General features: G+C 48.7%; 1 protein-coding gene across 5 annotated transcripts in view; it reads left to right on the top strand.

The window, feature by feature from the left end:
• The first annotated feature begins 508 nt into the window (after positions 1 to 508).
• CAPN15 (calpain 15) overlaps positions 509 to 21,646 on the top strand; it is a 109,446-nt gene continuing 88,308 nt past the window's right edge. For 2 of the 5 annotated variants that reach the window (XM_005295568.4, XM_042854134.2), the window contains exon 1: positions 7,178 to 7,423. The gene's annotated coding sequence lies outside the window, so the exon portion shown is untranslated. Of the gene's footprint in view, positions 660 to 7,176; positions 7,424 to 14,887; positions 14,912 to 21,646 lie in introns of those variants that run through there. The other 3 variants (XM_065558697.1, XM_065558698.1, XM_065558693.1) reach the window with 3 other exon arrangements.

Here is a 21,646-nt window from a genome sequence, read left to right as displayed (position 1 = left end):
ACCTCTTTGCCAAAGAGATCAGAGAAAAGCACCAGAAATGACCAGGGGCTGAGGGGTGGGGAGAGCCCAGCTGCAGGTGGGGGGGAGAGGAAGGAAAGGGGAATAGCTGAGGGATAGCAGGGGCAGGGAAGTTGGTCCTGCCCTTGTCAGCCCCAGCCAAGGAGCTGATGCCAGAGTGTAGGGCTGGCCTGGGCCATGTGGATGCGGGAGAGGAATTGCACAGGGAAAGCAGGCATCAAAGAGGGAAGAGAAAAGGGCTTGAACTCCTGATATTACCGGGATGGGAGCTTGGGATGACTCCTTCTACCTCCCACCCAGGCCTGCACAGCTCACCACTCCCCTTTCAGGCCCCCTGCCTGGCTCTGCGTCTCTCCCCTGGGTTTGCTTAATGGGCTGTGCAGCTGTAAGCAACTAACGACTTTTCTTCTCTTGCTTTTAGTGACCTTGGGGGAAGTGGTGACTGGGATGTAGGAGGCACGTTCCACACTGGGCACTGGGACGAGGCGGCACGTGGGAACCTGACAAAGTTGGAGGCATGATAGAAGGTGCTGCCAATTGCAGTGTCAGATGCCATGCAGTCTCACACCCCACCTGAGCACGAGCAGCTGGTAGCTGGAGGAAGCCCCAGGCCAAACAAATCAGTTTGCCTCATACATCGGGTAAGAACCGCCAATGGATCCCTGTCCATCTCTCCCGGGAGAGTATCACTCTGATCCTTTGTTACAGCAGCACCCAACTGAGATCGGGACCCCGCTGTGCCAGGCGCTGTACAAACACACAGTGAGAGTCCCCGGGAGCTTCCAGCTCTGGAACCCTCACCCATGCAGACAGGAGCAGTAGCGTGGCCTGGTGCAGGGGTTCTCAACCTTTTTCTTTCTGAGGCCCCCCCACCATGCTATAGAACAGGGGTGACCAACCTGAGCCTGAGAAGGAGCCAGAATTTACCAATGTACATTGCCAAAGAGCCACAGTAATACGTCAGCAGTGCCCCCATCAGCTCCCCGCGCCTCCCGCCCACCGGCAGCCCTGCCAATCAGCGCCTCTCCCTGCCTCCCCGCACCTCCCGATCAGCTGTTTCTTGGCATGCAGGAGGCTCGGAGGGGGAGGGGGAGGAGCAAGAGCATGGCAGGCTGAGGGGAGGGGGCGGGGCCTGTGGCAGAGCCAGGGGTTGAGCAGTGAGCACCCCTCGGCACATTGGAAAGTTGGTGCCTGTAGCTCCAGACCCAGAGTTGGTGCCTATACAAGGAGCCGCATATTAACTTCTGAAAAGCCGCATGTGACTCCGGAGCTGCAGGTTGGCCTCTCCTGCTAGAAACTCCATGGCCCAGCTGTGCCACAACAACTGTTTTTCTGCATATAAAAGCCAGGGTCGGCATTAGGGGGTAGCAAGCAGGGCAATTGCCCTGGGTCCCATGCTACAGGGGGCGTCGTGAAGCTAAGTTGCTCAGGCTTCGGCTTTAGCCCCAGGTGGTGGGGTTTGGGGCCCCAGGCTGCAGGCCTGCACAGCAGGGCTTTAGCTTTCTGCCCTGGGCCCTAGCAAGTCTAACACCAACCATGCTTGACAGACCCCCTGAAACCTGCTTGTGCCCCCCCAGGCGGCCCCGGACCCCTGGTTGAGAACTAGTGGCCTAGTGGTTTTAGTATGGAACCAAAGTTGAGGGGGAAGTCAGACAATTTGAGTTCTTTTCCCAGCTCTGCCCCTGACTTGCTGTGTGACCTTGGGCAAGTCCCCACCCTTCTGTGTGCCTCAGTTTCTCCATCTATAAATGGGGATAGTATTTACCTCCTGGGGGCATTGTAAAGGTTAATGTGTGTAAATTGCTGACTATTAACCCATTTTAATTGGTAACATTGCAGCTAAAGGGAAAGGCCAGGTTGGCTGCAAGTGACAATTTTCTAATTATTGTTCCCTGTGAAGTGCAGCAAATGCGAAGGTATTAAAATCAATAGAGGCTGTTGATCACTCTTCCTGAGAGACTAGAGTGAGCGATGGATTGTTTGTCCCGAAGAGACGTGCTTCCCACTGGTGCGAGGGAGCTGGAGATGAGCTGAGAGAACCCTCTGTATGGTTCTAAGTGGATGTGATATAATTGATCATCTAAGAGGAGCTTCTGATCCCGAGTGGGCTGAGCTCAGACACAGTGCGTCTGTTCTCTCTGTTTACATAAAGCTGGAATAAACAACTAGTTTTGCTTCCATTTCATAAATCCCCTAGGTGGAGCCGCCAGTGAGGTGGCTGGGTCTCCGTTGGGGACCACTGCCCCACCCCCTGTGCAGTCCTTCACATTCGTGCAGAATGGTACACCCTTGATCTACTTTCGCACCTCCTTTTCACCCATGTAAATCACTGCCCATTGTGCAGGGCAGTGGCAAATCGGGCTGGTTGTCTCTGAAAAGTGCCAGCCGTTTACAAAGCGCTTTGCAGAAACAGGAAGGCACAGCCCCTGCGCCTAAGAGCTTCCAGTTGGAATTAGACAAATGCAGGGAGTGAAGATGGGAGCAAAGGAATGGGATGAATGGGTTACAGTTAATTTAAGGAAAAAGGCCTGGTCCTGGCATGCTAAGGCAAATTTGTGCCGCAACATTAAATTTGGCTTAGCCAGCTGTCTGGGGGATTCACCTGGCATAGGAAATCTCTAGATTGCATGCAGTTCATGTGTCAGCTCCAGTAGCCCCCCGTCTGTAGCTAGGAGTGCTGCTGCACTTTGGCTGTCCTAGGTTACCGGAACAGCTCTTTGCAGCTGGTGCAATTTAGAGCAGTCCTGAGGCTGCTCTAAGCTGGTCCTTAGGACCAGAGAGTCACAAAGGTCACTTACTGCCCACCTTGTGGCTGTCTCCAAGTTGCACCGGGGCAGTGCGGCTGGTGCGGAGCCCCACTGTGGAGCTGCATTATGTTGTGACTGTAACTTTTGCAATACTTGTTAAAACTCAGACTCCAGGGGACAAGAGCTGGGGGTAGAGAGCCCAGCAGTGGAGTCTGGCAGTGCAATGCCCTAGGTGAGGGATTGGGAAAGGAAGGTGGGCAAGAGGCTGAGAGGGGCAGGAACTCCCCATAGATCTGAATCAAAACAACTGAATAAAGCTGCAGGATCAGTTGCACCATCAGTGATCTCCTGCATCTGCTTAACCATCCCCATGGTTGAGGTTTCTCACATTTCTGACTCCTGGTTGGGTGGGTGGCCATGCAAGCTGTCTCATTTCTCTGCATTCTGTGCCGTGGAAATAGAGTCAGTGAGGTATCCATACACCCAGGATCTGTTTCCTGGTGGAGCAGTAATTAGCTGTTCTTCCCTCTCCTAGTGTGCTGATGCTTTCCCTGACGCATGCAGTTTGGGGACTGTTCTGCTCTGTCTGGACTCAGCCTCCCAAACCACAGGCAGGTGGTAGGAAGGTGAGTGGCAGTGTCTCAGCCATTAAACCAATCTGGGGTGGAAAGAAAAAAACTAGCAGCTTAGCTCTCACTTTTTGGAGGCCAGTTATACTGATTTGTGTGTGTGTGAGAGAGAGGTCTAAATTCCATCCCCCTACGCAGAACACAAACATGCTCCACCTGACAGTGCCCCTCCTCCTAGCTGATGAGAATGGGACACGGCTCCATCAGTGCAGTTCCAAGCCCGGGGGGGGGGAGGGATAGCTCAGTGGTTTGAGCATTGGCCTGCTAAACCCTGGGTTGTGAGTTCAATCCTTGAGGGGCCACTTAGGGATCTGGGGCAAAATCAGTACTTGGTCCTGCTAGGGAAGGCAGGAGGCTGGACTTGATGACCTTTCAAGGTCCCTCCCAGTTCTAGGAGATAGGATAGCTCCATTAATTTTATTTATAAGCCCCAGCCCCAGGGTGCATTCCACCGGCTAGGGTCTGTGTGCTGCCATGAGCTTGAGAGATCAGGCTGGACATGGGGCTGTGAATGCAGATTCTTCAAGGGGCCAACTGTTCTGCTAGGCACACAGGATCTTTTACACAGAAATAGGGGGACTTAAATGAACCCAAACTATTCAGCCATCAGTAGCTTAGGGTCCCCCTGGCAGAGATTCCCATTAAAGGGGCCAATGTCAAGTCAGTTTAGGGCCCAAATTTAGATGGGGACAAAGAAATAAACCAATCCCAGTCGCTGATAAAATCTGTCCTTATCTGCAAGGTTTCTATGTGCCTCTCTAAAAGACAACCTCAAAGGGGTGGGGATGGGGTAAACGGGGATGGCTTTGGGTGGACTTCTTGGGGATTTGACCCTTCAGTTAAATGTGGGGGCGGGGAGGATTTTCTTGGAGGGGTGGGGTGTTTTTTCTTTTATTTGGATTTTTATGCCTTGTGCTTGGTGGGGTGGGGCAGGACATTAGGAGCAGGAAGTGAAACTGACTATAAACTGAAATGTAACTGACTGGTTTAGTTTCACTGGCCAAGGGGGCAAAAGGGGGGTGAAAGTGTAAAAGGGAAACAAAGGGTGACCAGGCCATAACCAGAAAACGTGTCCCTTTCCCTGTAAGGCTCCACTATTTGCAAGGCTAAAGATAATGTTACCCCAAATAAGTGACAGTCCTTTTTTGTTTAACAAACATTGATTTCTCTCCTCCTTCTGAATCCAGCTGAATTAACAAAGCTGTTTTTGTTTGAACAATAACAATTTGTCTAATGTCGTATTGTGCCAAGTCATCTTACTTAGCGGATCAGCATCTGGGAATAATGATTTCCACTTTAATTTCTGTGACAAAATAAGAACAGCGACTCACTACCATTTTGGTAGGTCCTTCAAAAATACTGGCTATTTCTCTTCTTAATTTCTCTGCAATAAACTGGTTGAGTTATAGTATAAATAGAACAAGGGAAGGGGAAGCGATGTAGATATTTAGAATGAGGAGGATTTTCACATTTACGTTTCTCAGATTATAGGACACTTTCAAAAGTGAAAATTGAGGCCTAAATTGCTGGGAACTGTTTGTGTGTAATTTAATTGAACACAGTGACGTACCAAGTGGAGTCTGTAGTACATGACTTTGAAGGCAGTTGTCTTCACAGGTAAAGGTACAGCCCCTACATTCCCAGATGTAGCATTTTTGGGGGGATTTACCTATGATAATCTTGCTTGCATGCTGTGTATGGTTTCCATTGACAGTTCAGGCTGGTTCAGTGGTTAGAGCAGGGGAATGGATGCCAGCATTCTAATCTAAGGGCTAGCCTACACTGGCAATGTTAAAGCGCTGCCGCAGCAGCACTTTAACGTGGCTTGTGTAGTTCTGGCAGACAGCTGAGAGGGAGCTCCCAGCTCTCTAAAAAACTCACCTCCATGAGGGGTGTAGCTATCAGCGCTGCGCTCCCAGCGCTGGTGCACTGTCTACATTGGCGCTTTACAGTTCTGAATCTTGCATTGCTCAGGGGTGGTGGGTTTCACGCCCCTGAGCGAGAAAGTTGCAGTGCTGTCAAGTGCCTGTGTAGACAAGCCCTAAGTGTAGCTACCTCATCTAAAATGCCTGTCATTGCAGTGTCAAAGGCTCCAACCCTTGTGCACTGACAATGCTTACAATTTTATCACAAGTCTCCATATTTGGTGTCTTCTTGAAATACTCCTGCAGCTCCTTGGTGCTTCTGGAGTCAGGTGACTGTGAAAATCTAAGCTATCATTTTAAAAAAAGGAAGTTTCTAGCCTTCACGGTTGTGGAAAAAAGCTTGAAAACATGACCCTTACAGGCTCAAAAGAGAGAAAGCAAATAAAAAGAATGCATATTTATTTCTAAAAAAAAGTCTTATGACTTTTTGAAGGGCCTGACTTGTGATGTTTGAATGCCTGGAGTTGGCACGACTGAGCTCATTGCAAAAGTGGGGCCTAAATGCGGAGACTCTTGGATTCTGCTAAGAAATTGCTCTGGCCTTGGGCAAGTTGCTTACCTTTTCCGTAAATAAAAATTGGATAACAACTTTCGGCTCCCTGGCAGGGGGTAGTCTGTAAAGTGCTTTGGAATCTGATTACAGATGCAGCAAAGCTGCAAAGTCTTATTATTTTGTATTGATTTTTTTCGAAGTATAAACCGCATGCAAAGCAGAGGCCCTTGCCTTGGGCCAGGATTGAATTCGGGCTCCTCCTGGCACTCCATTGTTTTTTCCTGACTCCAAACAGTCCAATGAATTGAGGAGAGAATTCCTACAGCTTCCTGTCTTAAACCGTAGTCCAGGTGCTGTGTTCCAGCCCAGAGGTAGCTGCATTTCAGCAGTGAATTAAGTGATTCCTCTAGGTATTGGGTGTGGGTTGTTTTGAAAGGCAGCATGGTCTACTGGTTATAATGGGACTTGGCGCTAGGACTCCTGAGTTCCATTGTTGGTTCTGACACTCAGTGTGCATTGGCTTTCTCCAGCTGTAGAATGGGGGTGAGGGATGACCAACTTTGTAAAGCCCTTGGAGCTCCGCAGGTGGAATGGGCTAGGCTAGTGCTGAGTGTCTGGGATTTCAGGTGCTGTAGAAGTGCAGGGTCACATCTGGCTCAGCATCTGTGATGCAGTCAGTGTGACCAGGCCATAACCGGGACACATGTCCCTTTCCCCCGGCACAGCTCTGCAGCCACCTTCTCTCCTTTCCTGCCTGTTCCCCACCCCAGGTATCCCCCTATCCCGGGCTCCCCTCTGTGCTGGCGACTCCCCAGTGCAAGTCGCTCTGCTGCTGCACCTCAGCCCTGGTGTGTGGGGTAGGGGCAGTCAGACCCCATTGGCTCCATTAGCCGGAGCCCCTAGGATCGGGGCGAGCCGGCTCCAGGGGCCGCGTGGGTGATGAGCCGCCGGACTCTGCAGCGCCCACTGCCGGCGGTGGGCGGCGCTGCAGGCCGCTTGTGGCCAGCTGCGGGCGGCAGCAGCGCCAGGTGAGTGCACGGGGACGGGCCCAGCAACCTGGGCTAGGAAGTTGCATCCCAAGCGCAGAGCACCATGGGACTTGTAGTTCCCACCTTAGAGTCCCTCTGCCCTCCGGCCCCCATTCTCGGGCCTCATCTCCGGCACCTAAGGCCAATGGATCGCCCCGGTCAGAAGGCCCCCCCCTGGGTTCGGCGCTGTAGCCGCGGCCTCAACAAACCCACTGTCAGGGGTGGCAGTGTACCCGAACGGACTACAATTCCCACAATGCATCGCGTTCCTCAGCGGCTTCCGCTCCGGCTTCGCAAAGCCCCCTGGGGCATGTAGTCTCCCTGAGCGATTCACCGTGGCTCTTACGCTGTTTTCGCGACGTAGCCCCTTTGGTCCTCTATAGGTCGCTGCGCTGCGGAGTTGGCGTAAGACCGGGATTTTGGACTCCCGGGCAGGCTCTGCTTGAGCTTCTCATGGAAGGGAGAGGAAACAGTTTCCGAAGCAGCTGGGAGCCGTGAAGGGAGGGGGTCAAAGTTACTCTGCCCGGGGGAAAGTGAGGGGCCCGGGGGACGCGAACAGCAGCCCAGCCGCCTCTTGCCAAAGGTAAGTGCCACCCGCGGGGGAGGGGCGCAGGGGCCGGGGAGCCCCCCCCATGGAGCCGGGCTGGGGGGACGACGAGGCGCTAGGGAGTCCCCCCTCTTCAGGGAGCCGGGCGAGTTTGGAGGGTAGGCAAGGGTGGGGGCAGGGAGTCCTCTCCCTAGGAGCTTTCTACAGCTGGAAAAGGGGGATCCTTTCTGTAAAACCATTGGCTAAAAGGAGGGAGTGGTCAGCAAATGGGGGGTAGCCCCTCTACAGCCTATCGAGCTTTCTGAACCCAGCCAAAAAGGGGGATCCCCCAGCATTCCTACCCAGGTAGGAATAACTAGGAGAGAAGAGTGGAGCTGTATCTTGCTCTGAGCCTATCTAGGAGTGTCCCCCCCCCCACCCCGCATGTCTAACTGGGAATGGAGAGTGAAGGGACAAGGGGGTGGGGGGGAGAGGTTTGTCCTGTCCTATCCTGGCTGGGAATAGGTCCAGTAGGTGTAGGGGGCATTGGTATAGCTGGGGTGTCAGGTTGGATCATTACAGACAGGGCAATGGAGAGTCTCTCCTCTTGTTGAAATAAGGTAAAAGCTAAATGAACTGGGAGAGAGGAGGTTTCAGGATGAGTGAGATGTTTGCTGCTTGAAACCCGCTGACTCTCTTAATCGCCCTCTCAGAAGCATTTTAAAGCCCTCTGGAAGGTTGGGACTGAAAATCTTGGCTTTTGTTGGCTGTTTTTAATTCACACTCAATTGATGATGCCTTGTCGGCCCCCGTGCTTTTTGTGCTTTTTATTCCTCACGGTATTTTGCTATGGTTTGTTCCGCCTCTTGTAAATAACAACCACTCCCTTACCTGCCCAACCTCACCTGTCACTGCTCAGGGACCTGGCCCAAATGTGCTGTGTAGCAACAGGAGTGCTCTTTATAACAAACCACAAGGTAGGCAGAGCCACTGGGCTCTCTTCTGCTAACACCTGGTCACCTCGCATGACGAGGAATTTTTAGCTGGATTGGCAAAGTAGATCCATTCTGAAAGCTGGACTGCCTCAGATCAGTGGGAACAGCTTCTTAATAGCCAGGATAAAATATGGATAAGAAAACCTGGATGCAGTCCCATACAGGAATATAGTCCAGTAAATATGGGATCAACAGGCAGCACTGCTGAGGTTGTAATTATTGTTGTATAATAGTGCATATGATGAGCCTAAAATTATGCCTATCCCCTTAATATCTCTGACTTTATTTAAAATTGGAGCCAGATTGCTTAAAAAAAAAAGATGCCATGGAACCTTAGTGAATCCCTCCCACTATAATGAATTTATTTATTAATGCTTTGTACTTCTGCGGTGCATTCCAGTCCCCGAGTGCTTCACAAACAGGGACGAATTTAGCCTCCCAGTCTCACTGAGAGACGGGGAAGTATTGTTCACGTCAGGTTATATCAAGGAAACGGAAACACAGTGTAGTAAATGACTGCCTGGCGGTTGAACAGTGAATCAGTGGCAGAGCTAGGAAAAGAACCCAGAAATCTTGCCTCCCACTTGTGTGATCTAACCGCTAGAACAGGACTCCTGTCACTATCTGAAGCAGGGTCATGTGTTCAAGTGTTTAGGTGCTATTGCCTGTTTATTGTATCCACCTGTTGTCACCTGTCTCACACTGTAAGCTCTTCAGGGACCTAGATCTGTCTGTGACCCCTCGGTGTTACTGCACTACAAATAAGACTTAAATACATCACTGTAAGTCTGATACAGGGCATTTAATGGGCTCTTTCCTCTAACCAAAGCCTTTGTTATTTAAATAACTTTCATATGCCCTTCTTGCATTCAGACAATTGAATGTTACGTCTCCTCCACCTTGCTAAGCCTGAAAGCAAATTCCATGGAATGGTTGTCCTGTGTACTAGCTGGTAGACAAGATTACACACATGCGTGTTTAAAAATGCCTTTTTTTTTTTCATTTCTACAACAGGAGAATACATTTGTGCTTGATATCCTGTAGGCTTTTCTCCACGATATGCACTAGTGCCTGTGAATAGCCAAACATAATGAATGGTTTTCCTTAATGTACCTACTGCACATGCACAGAGATGTTATCCACTGATGGTGGGAGATAATAATGGTTTGTTCAGGAGTTACCAGAGGCCCTGCTATTAATGTCCTAAGACTTAAGGCTAGGTTGGGCAAAGTGTAGACCACAGCTGCCTTTTAATACAGACATGGTGGCCCCAAGAGTCTTACGCATCCTAGAATGCAATGCTACTTATTAATCTGAGTGACCAGATCACAGTGTAGCAGTGCATGTTGGGACCTGTAGTTCCTAGGGGTTGCCTGTTGTGTTAAAGGCAAATCTGGTTGCCATCTGTTCAATGTATGCATTAGGTGTGGCGTTTTGTAAATGGTAACAGAAATCTATAAGGCCAGGAAATCATTCCCCTTTCATCTTGAGACATGCTGGGGACCAGCTGCACTGAGTCTGCTGGATGACTTCCTTTGCTGCTGCATTGTGGGACCCACTGGCACGATAAACAGCAGTAATCAATTAGCTCATGTCTGAGCGTGATCCCGCATCGTTCAAGCCAATGGGAGTTTTCCCATTGACTGGCATGGGACCACAATCGAGTCCAGTTTGCGATGTTAAAGGATCAAGAGTCTAGTAGTGTATTGGGCAAAGTGACTTGCATCACCCAACTTCATTTGGGATGTAAACGTTACCCTGTATTGAACTGATACTTGAAATCCCTGAGTACATATGAGATCCTAATGACCCTTATGAGTAAAAGGCTCATATGCTTCACTCAACCTCTGTCAGAACCTCAATCTCTTGCCTTTCGGGACACAAGGGATGGCCCACCGTCCCCCACCACTCCCCAGATGTTTGGGGGCTGAGAGGCCTTTGATTGCAGTGGTAGGTTTTATGTATTTGTATGTGTGTTCGGGGGTGTCAATTCATTGGGGTGGGAAGAGCAGTCTTCCCTGTTCTGATGACTTATTGTGCAGTTAGGGAGGGAACCCAGGACGTGCCAGGCGCGTGTTATCTTTGTAAATCCGAATAAATATTAAGCCCTGGAAAAGTTTGAAGTACCACTAAAAGGGTCTGGCATCCTGCTAAAGCTTGGGGCTGGCCCTGTGTTACTGAGGTGCTGGACTGACCCATGTAGGCAGCCAGGTATCCCTGCCACACAGACAGGCGTGAGTGATGGTACGTGCTGGATCATGTGTGCACTGGGGCATCCTGAGGACACCATTTATCTTTGCTCTGAATTCCTCCTACTTTGGGAGTTTAAGCCCAGCCCTCGGCATTACCTCAGCACTGTTTGTCCTTGTGGCAGGCTGGAGTATGTATGGTATAATCGGCTTTGTCATGTGGAAAAGACTTCACTGGGTTTTGTCAAGAGGGCTTTGAGCAAGTTTGCTGGGTTGCTCCTCTGTGGGTCTGTTGATATGAGACTGTTGAAATCATTGGGGAGGGATATCCTCGAGTTGCCAGTGCCTCTCCCCTGAGTTATTGGCACCTACAAGCACAAGCCATGTTCATATCCTAGAGAGAGATCAGGCCAGATCTGTAGCTGCTGCAAATTGGCATAGATCCACTGAAGTCAGTAGAGCGATGCTAACTCTCACTCGCTAAGGATCTGGCCTCTCGCTTTTGGGGCATGTGGTTATTTTAAGTTAGGCTAGAACAAAATTAATAGACATTTTTCCTCTCTTCCTTTCCATCTAAACCCTGATCCCTTCTCTGCTTAGTCCCGTGTCCCGTCATGAACTTTTGCCGTGCATGGGGGGGAGATGGGACCATTCTGAATTGCTAGCATCAGGGCCCAGTATCACTTGGGGAGGAGAGGGAAAGAAATGGAATTCAGGACATTGATTGCTCTAAGCTAGTAGCGTTGGGCGGTAGCAGTAGCTAATATCTGGTTGATGGAACTAGGGGCACCGTAGCTCTGACAAGGACGCGTGAACATGGCCCAGCTTTGAGAATCCCCCTGGACAAAGCAGATCCTGCTTGTAATGTAGTTCAGGCAGATGAGTAAAGATGTCCTCCTTGGCTTTCTTTCACTAATCCTCCTCCTTCCCCTTGCCATCCCAAATGTAGTTCCATGGGATGTACCTCTGTGAGGCTGGAGTGTATTGTATATGGCTATCGGGTTATACTATATATGTGAGCTTTTGTCTTTGCCTTGGACTAGAAGAGGTGGGGTGGAGTGGAACAGGCTACCAGTACATTGAGTTTTGGGTAATCTGGAATCCCATTGCTTGTCTAGTGTTTGGTGATCACTGTTGAGGAAGCAAAGACAGAGATAGGGGCCTGTGCATAACTCTTGCCTCCCCCAACCTCTCCCATGTATTAGAGGCTCTTGCTTTAGTGGATGGGAAATGCCACAGTGGCTCCCTAAAGCCGCTTGTTGTTCCTGAGTTAAAGGATGGTGAGGGTGGGGTGTGTGTATTTCCTCACTCTCAGGGGAAGAGCAGCTGCCTCTCTTTTTGGGTTGGAGGAGGGGGAGTGCACCGGGAGGGGAATTGAATCCAATCCAGAGAAGTGGGTCACCAGCAGCAAGAGGAATTTTCCCCCTGCCTTTACATCGCAGAGGATTGCTGTCCTGTCAATGGAGCTGATGTTTGACAGCCCAGATAATGCTTTTATATTGATGTAATTAGCAGGACCTGGGGTTTCTTGTTTGTCTCAGGGGCACTGTGCTTTTCACTCTAAATCTCCTAAATACAACAGTAGGACTGGAGAGCTGCTCCTGTGGGACAGGAGCGTGTCTGTGGCCTTTCCAGCGCCCTTCGGGCTTTTGGATGGTCAAGTCCATCGCCACTGAGACTTCCTGGCGGGTTTCTTATTGCCATGCATCCTGGGCCTTTGGGAGGAGAACAGCATCTTGCTTCTTTTGGGACTGGCAGGCTGTTTTTGAAAAGCTTGAGATGATCACGTTTCACCTCTGAAATCTCAAGCTGAACGTTGGATCTTTCTACCTACATTTCAAAGTAACGATGATCAGGCCTGTGTATGATCATTCCCATCCAAATGGATCCTGCAGCACTTATGCTGATGTCGTGTGGCTGAGACGTGTATATGTCAAGATATAAATTGCTTTGCTCACCATTGAAATGCAGGTGATTCTGGGACAACATGTAACACCTGGTTAATGGTGCGTAGCAAAACTGCGTGAGCCTTTGGATGGGATGTGAGGAATACTGTATCCATGTGAAAATTCAGGCAGGCCAAATTGAATGGTCCAGGCTGGAATTGTGCCAGGACGCTGGGACTAATGGTTCTCTTCTTAAAAAACTGCTGTGGAATCAGCAAAGACCACAAATAGCCAGGACCTTTGTTTTTACTGCCTTTGTGAAAGAGCACCCCCTAACACCTGCCAGCAACGTAACTGACTGGGAGGGAAGAGCGCCACCTACTGAAACCCAACCACCACTTCCTGCAATACCTAGACATCTTGCATCTAAGTATCAGCCCAGCCCAGTCCTGCTTAGCCTACTGAGAGCTGACAAGATCATAGCAGGCCTCACCACTTTGTTTTCAGCCACACTGTTCTGCTGAAAATCTGTCCATCCTATAAAATAAGGATTTACATGGAAGCTAAATCATTAAATGCTCTGCCAGGTGACATATTAACTAGCTTGTGTTTGTGCAGCGCTGTTAAGATATAAAGTCCTATTATTCAACTTGAGGCAATTGGTTTCCTTGTGGTGGCAGGCAAGACCGTTGCGCTGTGCTGTGCACTTCTCTCCCTGTCAGCTCTGTTTTCCCAAATGGCTGGAGGATTGAAATGGACAAGGATCTTGCTCTCAAATTCTTGTCCATATCAGTCGGCCGCCTGCTTGTAAGATCAGAGCAGACAGACAGAGTAGCGAGACTGACATACCCACATGCGACCCTCTGCGCCCAAGCACAGTTAGGAGGTGCGAATGTGCACACATGCTTCCAAAAGTGATGTGGAGCCCTCTATCCCGATACCGTCACTTATGCTGTATATTATCATCTGGCATCAATCTGAAAATGTCTCATTAACTCTGATGAGTTAGTGACCATCTTCATGAGGAACAGAAATAAATAGTTTTGGAGCTTGAGTTGGAATGGCTTGAATAGCTGGCTGTCTTATAAAAGATACACTCTAGGTCAGCCAGAAGATACTGGGATTGCTTCAAGAATCATTGAATGAGATTCTATGGCCTGTGCAAGAGATCAGGCTAAGATTCATAGGTTCTAGGACTGGAAGGGACCTCGAGAGGTCATAGAGTCCAGTCCCCTGCCCTCATGTTCGCAATGGTCCCTTCCAGCCTTAATCTATGAACTTGTACTGGGCCTCAGAGTCTGGAGGAGTTTCTTGCCTGCTCAGCATCACTTTTAGCATATCTCGTAGACTGCTGGTTAGATGCTATTAGCAGTACCTACATCCAGGCTTGAATTCATGCAGTGGGTCCGATTCTTCATTGCCTTGGCATCTGGCATCCCATGTGCCTGTGCAAAGTATCCGCAAAACACTACGAAATAAAATTCTCTGCCTGCGCTGATGGTTGCCCACTTTGCACAGGTGTAACTGACAGCACAAGGTGGAAGGCAGGTGCAGAAACATGCCTGTAATTTTAAAGATAAACTGTTGGAAAGTTTTGAGAGTTTTTTTAACTCCCCTCCCCCCACCCTCTTGTACGATTCACAAAGTATATACATAAAAGTGTGTAGCCTTGTGGTTTTAACTCTTATTCACTCCACAGACCCTGAGCTGCAGCTGTTCTAGTGTCTCTGTGGGACACTGTGGCCACTCTGAAATGTAGATTAAAAGAGTCAAACAATTACAAACAGGGGTTCTTTGCAAATTTTGTCACAGGGGCTATAATTTCTCATATGGTGTCTCAGCCCAAAGGAGACTGGGAGTGGGGCTGGGAGAGGATGGTGGGTTTTATTAAAATCAGTTGAGCTGGTTTAGAGATTTGAGAACATGAGGGAAATGCATCTTTTTTTTTAAATAGCTGTTTTTTGCAGTAGGATAACAAAAATTAACCTTTAAACGTCAAAGCTTACAAGGTCTTAGTGCTCACAGGGGACATGTGCATTTAACCTATTCAGAGGAATCTTTATTTATACATTTCTAGTAGATGCAATTGCTAATGACACACTGGCCATGCAGAATAATTGTCTATTACTGTATTTGAACATGCAGGCAGTGGGACCATCCAGAGAGCCGGGTGGGCACATGCGGAGCCCTCTGGAGATCCTGCCCCTGTTGCTGATTGCAGGAAGCTGCCCAGAGTCCATATTGTTAGGATCCTGCTGAGTTTTCTAGGTGTCAAAGAGCCCTCACTGAGCGAGTGGCAGCAGAAATGGTAACAGAACAATGAGGCGACAGCCCATTCTGAACGGAGAGAAAAGTCTCTGTGTAACCCCTAACCACAACAGATAAGCTCCTGTCTCCAGGCAGGTTCAAACGCTGATGCTGTAAGAAGCCCCAAAGCCTTCTGGGAGTTGTAGTTCTGAAGAATCCACAAGCATGGTGAGTGACTTAAAAATAAGGAGTGTATTATAGGCATTGGTGAGGTGCTTATCAGCGTGGTATCTCGACAACGGTTTATTCATATATTCATTTTCCCTCCATTCACAGATCCTACACCACTGTCAGTTGGTGCCGATCCTAGCAGACTGTAGCCGTCATTTAAGTAGCAGGCCAGATCCTCAGCTAGTGCATCTGGCATGCATTGATTATGGTGGCACTTTGCTGGCTTACACCAGCTGAGGATCTGGCCTATAGATTGGAAACCAAGACCCAAGCCACTGGTTCACAATCCTTTTCTATTATCATGGAGGGCAGAAGGGATTCTGTCCTTTCTCTCCTCCTCCTCCTCCGCATCCCTTTTCCTCAGTACAGTCCGCACCACCTCCCCTTTTCTCTGTCTCCCTTCATTCTTTGGTAATTCTCCCTCCTAGTATCAGAAGGCTCTGTGCTGCTGGGGCTTGGTTGCATGTGCTCTTGTGACCAAAGTGGTGCTGCAACAGCGGAGGAGAGAACCTTGGCCCAGAGGGATGATGACCTGAGATTTGCAGCCTTATAAACTGGAGCTGCCTAGGCAGTTGGCTGTGTCAGAGGCCGTCTCCAGAACCGGGAGGGCAGGCAAGTGGCTTTAAGGAGCCCCATGCTACTTTGCCTGGAGTCACTAGCATATGTGATATTTCCAGCTTGGGGAGCAGGGCCCACCGGTGGGACAGAGATGAGAAGCGGCAGGGGAAGATGGATCCAGGGTAGTGCAAGTCTTAATGCTCCTTTTCTCTGCCCAAGGAGTGGAGATGGGTGTGTTTGGGCTGGACTTGTGCCTTCAGGGTTGGCTTGGCTGCTCTTTCTCTGGAGGACTTTTCTTGGCCAGCCTCACATCCCAGTGACCTAGGAACATGGCTAAGTTGGGCTTATCCTGATCTTCCCTTGCAAGGATCCCATTGTGACGGGTTCGGGCACAGAGACCCCCTTGAGACTGTCAACTGATGTGCTGAAACTACCTCTGAGCCCGTTTTCCCTGCCAGCTTGTGACTCCAGAACCCTGCCTTGTTGAGCCAGACACACTACTCTGTTGCAACACAGACCCAGGGTCTGAACCATGCCCCCAAAGCTGCAGACTTTAACCAAAACTGCTCAGCAGGTTTCCTATCTCCAGCACCCAGACACCCAGCTCCCAATGGGATCCAAACCCCAAATAAATGTTTTACTCTGTATAAAACTTATACAGGATAAATTCATAAATTGTCCGCCCTCTATAACACTGATAGAGAGATATGCACAGCTGTTTGCTCCCCCGGGTATTAATTACTTACTCTGGGTTTAATAATAAACAAAAGTGATTTTATTAAGTATAAAAAGTAGGATTTAAGTGGTTTCAAGTAATAACAGACAGAACAAAGCAAGTTACCAAGCAAAATAAAACAAAACACGCAAGTCTAAGTGTAAAACATTTAAGAAACTGAGTACAGGTAAATCTCACTCTCAGAGATGTTCCAATAAGCTTCTTTCACAGACTAGACTCCTTCTTAATCTGGGCCCAATCCTTTCCCCTGGTACAGTTCTTGTTAGTTTCAGCTCAGGTGGTAACTAGGGGATTTCTCATGACTGCAGCCCCCTTTGTTCTCTTCCACACCCTTTTATATCTTTGGCACAAGGTGGGAATTCTTTCTCTCTCTCTGGATTTCCCCCCCCCCCCTTCTAAATGGAAAAGCACCAGGTTTAAGATGGATTCCAGTACCAGATGACATGATCACATGCCACTGTAAGACCTCATTCTCCATTCTTTCACAGCTGGCCTGCAGGTACCCAGGAAGATTTGCGAGTAAACAGAGCCATTCACAACCAGTTGTCCTAGTTAATGGGAGCCATCAAGATTCCAAGCCACCATTAATGGCCCACACTTTGCATAGTTACAATAGGACTTCAGAATAATACTTCATATTTCTAGCTTCAGATACAAGAATGATACATTCATACAAATAAGATGAACACACTCGGTAGAGACCTTTTGCATAAAGCATATTCCAGTTACATTATATTTACACGCATAAGCATATTTCCATAAACATATGGAGTGCAACATCCCCTGCTCCTTTTCTCAGCCCAAGGAGTGGAGGTGGGTGTGTTTGGGCTGGACTTGCGCCTTCAGCATTGGCTTGGCTGCTCTTTCTCTAGAGGACTTCTTTCTTGGCCAGCCTCACATCCTGGTGACCTTGGAACATGGCTAAGTTGGACTTATCCTGATCTTCCCTTGCAAGGATCCCATGCCTTCAGGCCCTGTGTTGGGGGCAGACCATTTTCAGGGCCTGGAAGCTTCACCTTGGATGCTGTCAGCTTGTCAAAGAGGGGAAGCCTCCAAGATACCCAGAGCTTTGTAGCTAAGAACCAGGCCCTTGAACTGTCTCTGGAATCAAATGGGGAGCTGTCAGACTGCAAGGGGTACCTGTGTGAGATGCTTTCACCAAGTCAGCCCACTGTATGGACTGGGTGGAGTCTTCCTGTGGCCTTGGCATCCAGTCTCAGGTGAAGAGTTGGGGTGATTCAGCCTGGGTCACTGAGGCCAGCTTTGGGATATAATCTCCTGGCCACTTACGGGCATCTCTCACTACAGCTGTCTGAGGAGCAGTGATGGCTGTGCACTGCCTTCACAAAAGGTGGGCAGGTGCCCTTGAAGGATGAGGTCAGCCCCCCCACTTGTTGCCTCTGGGTCAGTGACTTGGCTAGTTCCTGTCAGACCCCCTTCTAGTCTACTGCTTGCACCCCGTGCCAGTGTGCCCCTTGGGCCGCTGCCCAGACCCAGCAGTGTGGTCTCCTTGCAACGCATGCAGCAGCCTCTGTGATCACTTTCTGTTTGGTGCGAGTTGCAAACTCAACTCTTGTGTTGTGACTCCCGTGCCTTATTGTCGTACAACTCGTTTTCCAGAGTGAAACTCTTCTGCCTGTCACTGGGTGTAGCGGCCACTACCTGTGAGAAAGAGAGAGAGAGAGGGCTGAGAAGGAGCAGTGATGCAGCATGACTGCATGTCTAACCAAGCACCTGAGTGTGACATCTGCAGCAGGTGATATCTGAGCTGCTCTCATTAAAGGCACTCTGAGAATCTAGGGAGTTGGTCTTGAAGTAATTGTGGATTCCTTCCCCACCCACTTCATAGGGGTCAGCTGCTGGTTACCTCTGTATTGTGCGTTCTCTTGGAGGGAGACCCTAGCTTTAGCAAGTACGATGCCATTGCTCATGCTCTGGTCTGGATAGCCACGCCCGCTCCCTGAAAGCCTCCATGTTATTTTGAAGTCTTGCCTTTTAGGAAGTCATCTGTTCCCCATATGACTGTTTTCTTTGTTCATTGCTGCTGTGCTGGTTAAATGCTGCTAAGGCTTTGTCTAAACACATCAGTTATACTGGTGGTGTTAAAGTGGCACAACTCCTGAAGGGTGGATACAGTTACATTCCCTGTATAGCTCTTCCCATTTGGGAAGGGGAATAAACTGCATTAGTATACAGCCGCTTTATACTGGTATAACTGCATCCACACCAGGGATTGTACCTGTATAACTATTTCATTAAGAAGTCACTCCGAACTGAAATAGTTACACCAATATAAAATCTGTGTACTGGTCTACAGTGGTGTAGACCAGACTCTTTGTACTTTTATAGAGAGGGGGCTGGTGTGTGTGTGGGGGTGTGTGTGTGCAGACACTTGAGCAGTTCTCAGTTATTCCAATATCTTTCTTTTTTTTGGTTTGTTTCTAATGCAAATGCCAAATAACAACCTACTGCCTGTAACGCTCATCCGACCTCTGCACCTGCTTGAGGCCAGTTCCGAAACACCAGCCCTCCAAAACTTAGGACAGTGAATTGGAAATTAGGACACAGTAAACGACTAGTTCAGGGAAACTCCAAACCCTGTAACCTGGAGGAAAGGTTCTTGGTAACTTTAGCTGGCTAACTTAACTTCTGTAAGTTTTTCATTCCCCCTGTCATGAAAGGAGGCTTGATAAAGCACAGCAAGGGCTTAAGAGCGGCTCTGTAGAGGGCAGGGATGCAGTATGGATGCTGTGCATAGCCCTCGCCTCTCACGTTGCAGGATACGTTCTGTAGGTGAGGTATTGTACCTAGCTACCATAGGATTTTCTATAGAACCCATCACTCTGGCATCCAAATGTTCCCCAGATGAACTAGAACAAGATCTAGGTCTGCATTGCCTAAGGGATAGTGCCAGAGGGTGGGATGCCTACTTCTTCCTGCTCCGAGATCTGGCTCTTCCAGTCCCTGCCTGATGCATCCTCCCTCTGGTAACTGTGAAACTCCACATCTTATAGCAGCTCTTGACCATGTCCTGTGTTGACGGGCCAGCCCTTCATCCACGTATCTTTGTGGCTTAGCTGGCATGCAATTAACATACACTCCCTGTACCCTGTGGAATATCTTGAGCTTTGTACAGTGCCATGGAGTGCAATGTGCTTTAAAACCTTCACTGAAATACAAACCATACCTGGGATCACTCTACCCACCATGGGGTGGCCTATTAGAGGAGGGGTGGGGAAATAGATGATGCTGTATAAAATGTAGCTAAGATCTGCTCATCTCGTTGATGGGGGGTGATCCTCGACTCGGGAATTCACTTCCCCCACTGATCTAACACAGCCAGCCTTTCATGACTGTTAGGGCACAGAGAAAGGCTTGGTTCTTTATTCTTTATTTATTCTTTATTCTGTTTCTTTTGCATAGTTTTCTGGTGAGTTTTTAGGTGACTTCGTTCATGGTTATTTCCAAACGTCATGGCATTAAACGACCGTAAGAGCAGTCGGTTCAGATGGGGCGCATAGTTTGTAAATGGCAATAAATACAGACGATCTCTCTTCATTTTAGCGTCACTTTCATCTGGCTTTGCCTCGTTATTGCTCTAGTTGCTCGCCTGTTGGTGCTGCTGTACGGAAAGATGGCGTCAGAAGCAGTCATCGCACTGAATCACGGAGATCCCATAAAGCGGATGGAGTGAGGAGACAGTGCCTCGTTCTTACTCATGTTTATCTCTAGCTGTGAATGTCCAATAACAACAATCCTACCCTGCACAGGCTGGCACAGCCTCAGATGGGAGGATGAGCCCTTGACCAATCGACACCCAACTGTAGCAGGAAAGAGAAACTGTTTGTTTTCTGGCTGCAGGGGAAATTCAGAGTTAGGATAAACCTGTCTAAAAACAGAAGAAACTTGTGTGTGCATCATCCAAGAAGCGTTATCCTGATGAGAGTCTCACATGCTTTCCTTCCATGGAATCTTCTTGTTAGACTCCGATGCCTATTAAATATATAGCACATTTGTAGCACACAACTTAAAGCTTCCTGTTTATAATGCAACTGTTCTCAATAGGCAGACTGTAAAGGTGAGGCAAACCACTGGGCTGACCGAGATGATAAAGGGTCTATTGCAAGGATTATAAACACAGAGGGGGAAAGGTTCTGAAAATTTAGACCTGCTCTTAAATGCCTGCAGAGAATGGATGCTGTGGCCTGGCTTGTCTTTCTCCTCCTCCCCCCACCACATGAGGCACCTGTTTAAACTACTGCAGTGTTGCTAATGAGACCAGCCATACCAGTTCACATGCTATTGTTAACTCTGTGCTTAAAATCTATCCACAATTGGCTAATAAACTGGAAAATATGAGCAGCCCTATTGCACCTCATTGAAGTAATGTTAATTGGCTTAGTAGAGCACCGGGCTTCCATAGTGTTTGTTTTTTTTTAAATTTGTGTACACTCAGCCCTGCTTAATCGCCGTTGGCTTGCGGTCTCTGTGCTTATTCAGATAAAATGAACTTCCTGCTCATAAATCAATGACAGAAATGGGTGCTGGGATTAGTTGCCACTTAAAAGGACACAGTCAGCTGCTTTTTTGTTGCTTTTAATTAGGATTTTGATTTCCCTTTCAAATCTGTATAATCCCCTGTCTTGAAGTTTGTTAGGCATGATAGATTTACTGTACCTGATCAGACAGTTGCTGTCTAGCCCTGGTGTCCTGCTTCCAGCTGTGGTCACTACTTGACTTTTCACCGTGCTGTAGACAGAAGAAGTGGAAACTTCTTTGACCTTAGCAGCAATGAGTTTATGCCATGACGCTGGCTTGAAACTGCTATTTCTATTGCTTGTGACCTTTCTGTGTGTGTCATACTCTGATTCCACTCCCTCTGTGTGAATGTGGCAAAGTATTAGGAAGTGGTATTACATGGAGCTCAAGCCAGCCTGGCTCTTGGCTTGTTCTTCCCCCCGAGGTATTCCACAAACAAATCCCCACGATCCCAGGTTACAGGGAGTTCAGATGTGGAACTGAGAGATGTGGTTTTATTTGGTGGCGTGTGCATAGCTCCTATGATGTTAAAGGGATGGTTTTAAGCATTGCTATTCAGTGACCCCACATTTGATGTACTCTGTAGAAAGGATTTTTCCTGGTAACAGGGACCTGGGTGCTCTCTTTTTGGCACATCACCACCAGTAATAGACTCTGCAGGGCAAATTTTACCTTCCTTTACAGTTCTCTACAAGAGGTACTTATCTGCCCCCCATTACTGTATTATCTGAGCACCTCAAAATCTTTACTGTATTTTTCCTTGCCCTGCTTCCCAGGGATGTTGCAGTTCTGTTGTCAGCCTCTCTGTGCCTTAGTTCCCCCTCTAAGTGACTTGCCAAGAGCGTACAGGAAGTTTGTGGCAGAGCACGGAATTGAACTTTGGTCTCTGAAGTCCCAGG

This window comes from Chrysemys picta, chromosome 10, assembly GCF_011386835.1.
Source record: "Chrysemys picta bellii isolate R12L10 chromosome 10, ASM1138683v2, whole genome shotgun sequence".
Lineage (NCBI taxonomy): Eukaryota > Metazoa > Chordata > Testudines > Emydidae > Chrysemys > Chrysemys picta.
This window is presented reverse-complemented; position numbering and strand designations above follow the sequence as displayed.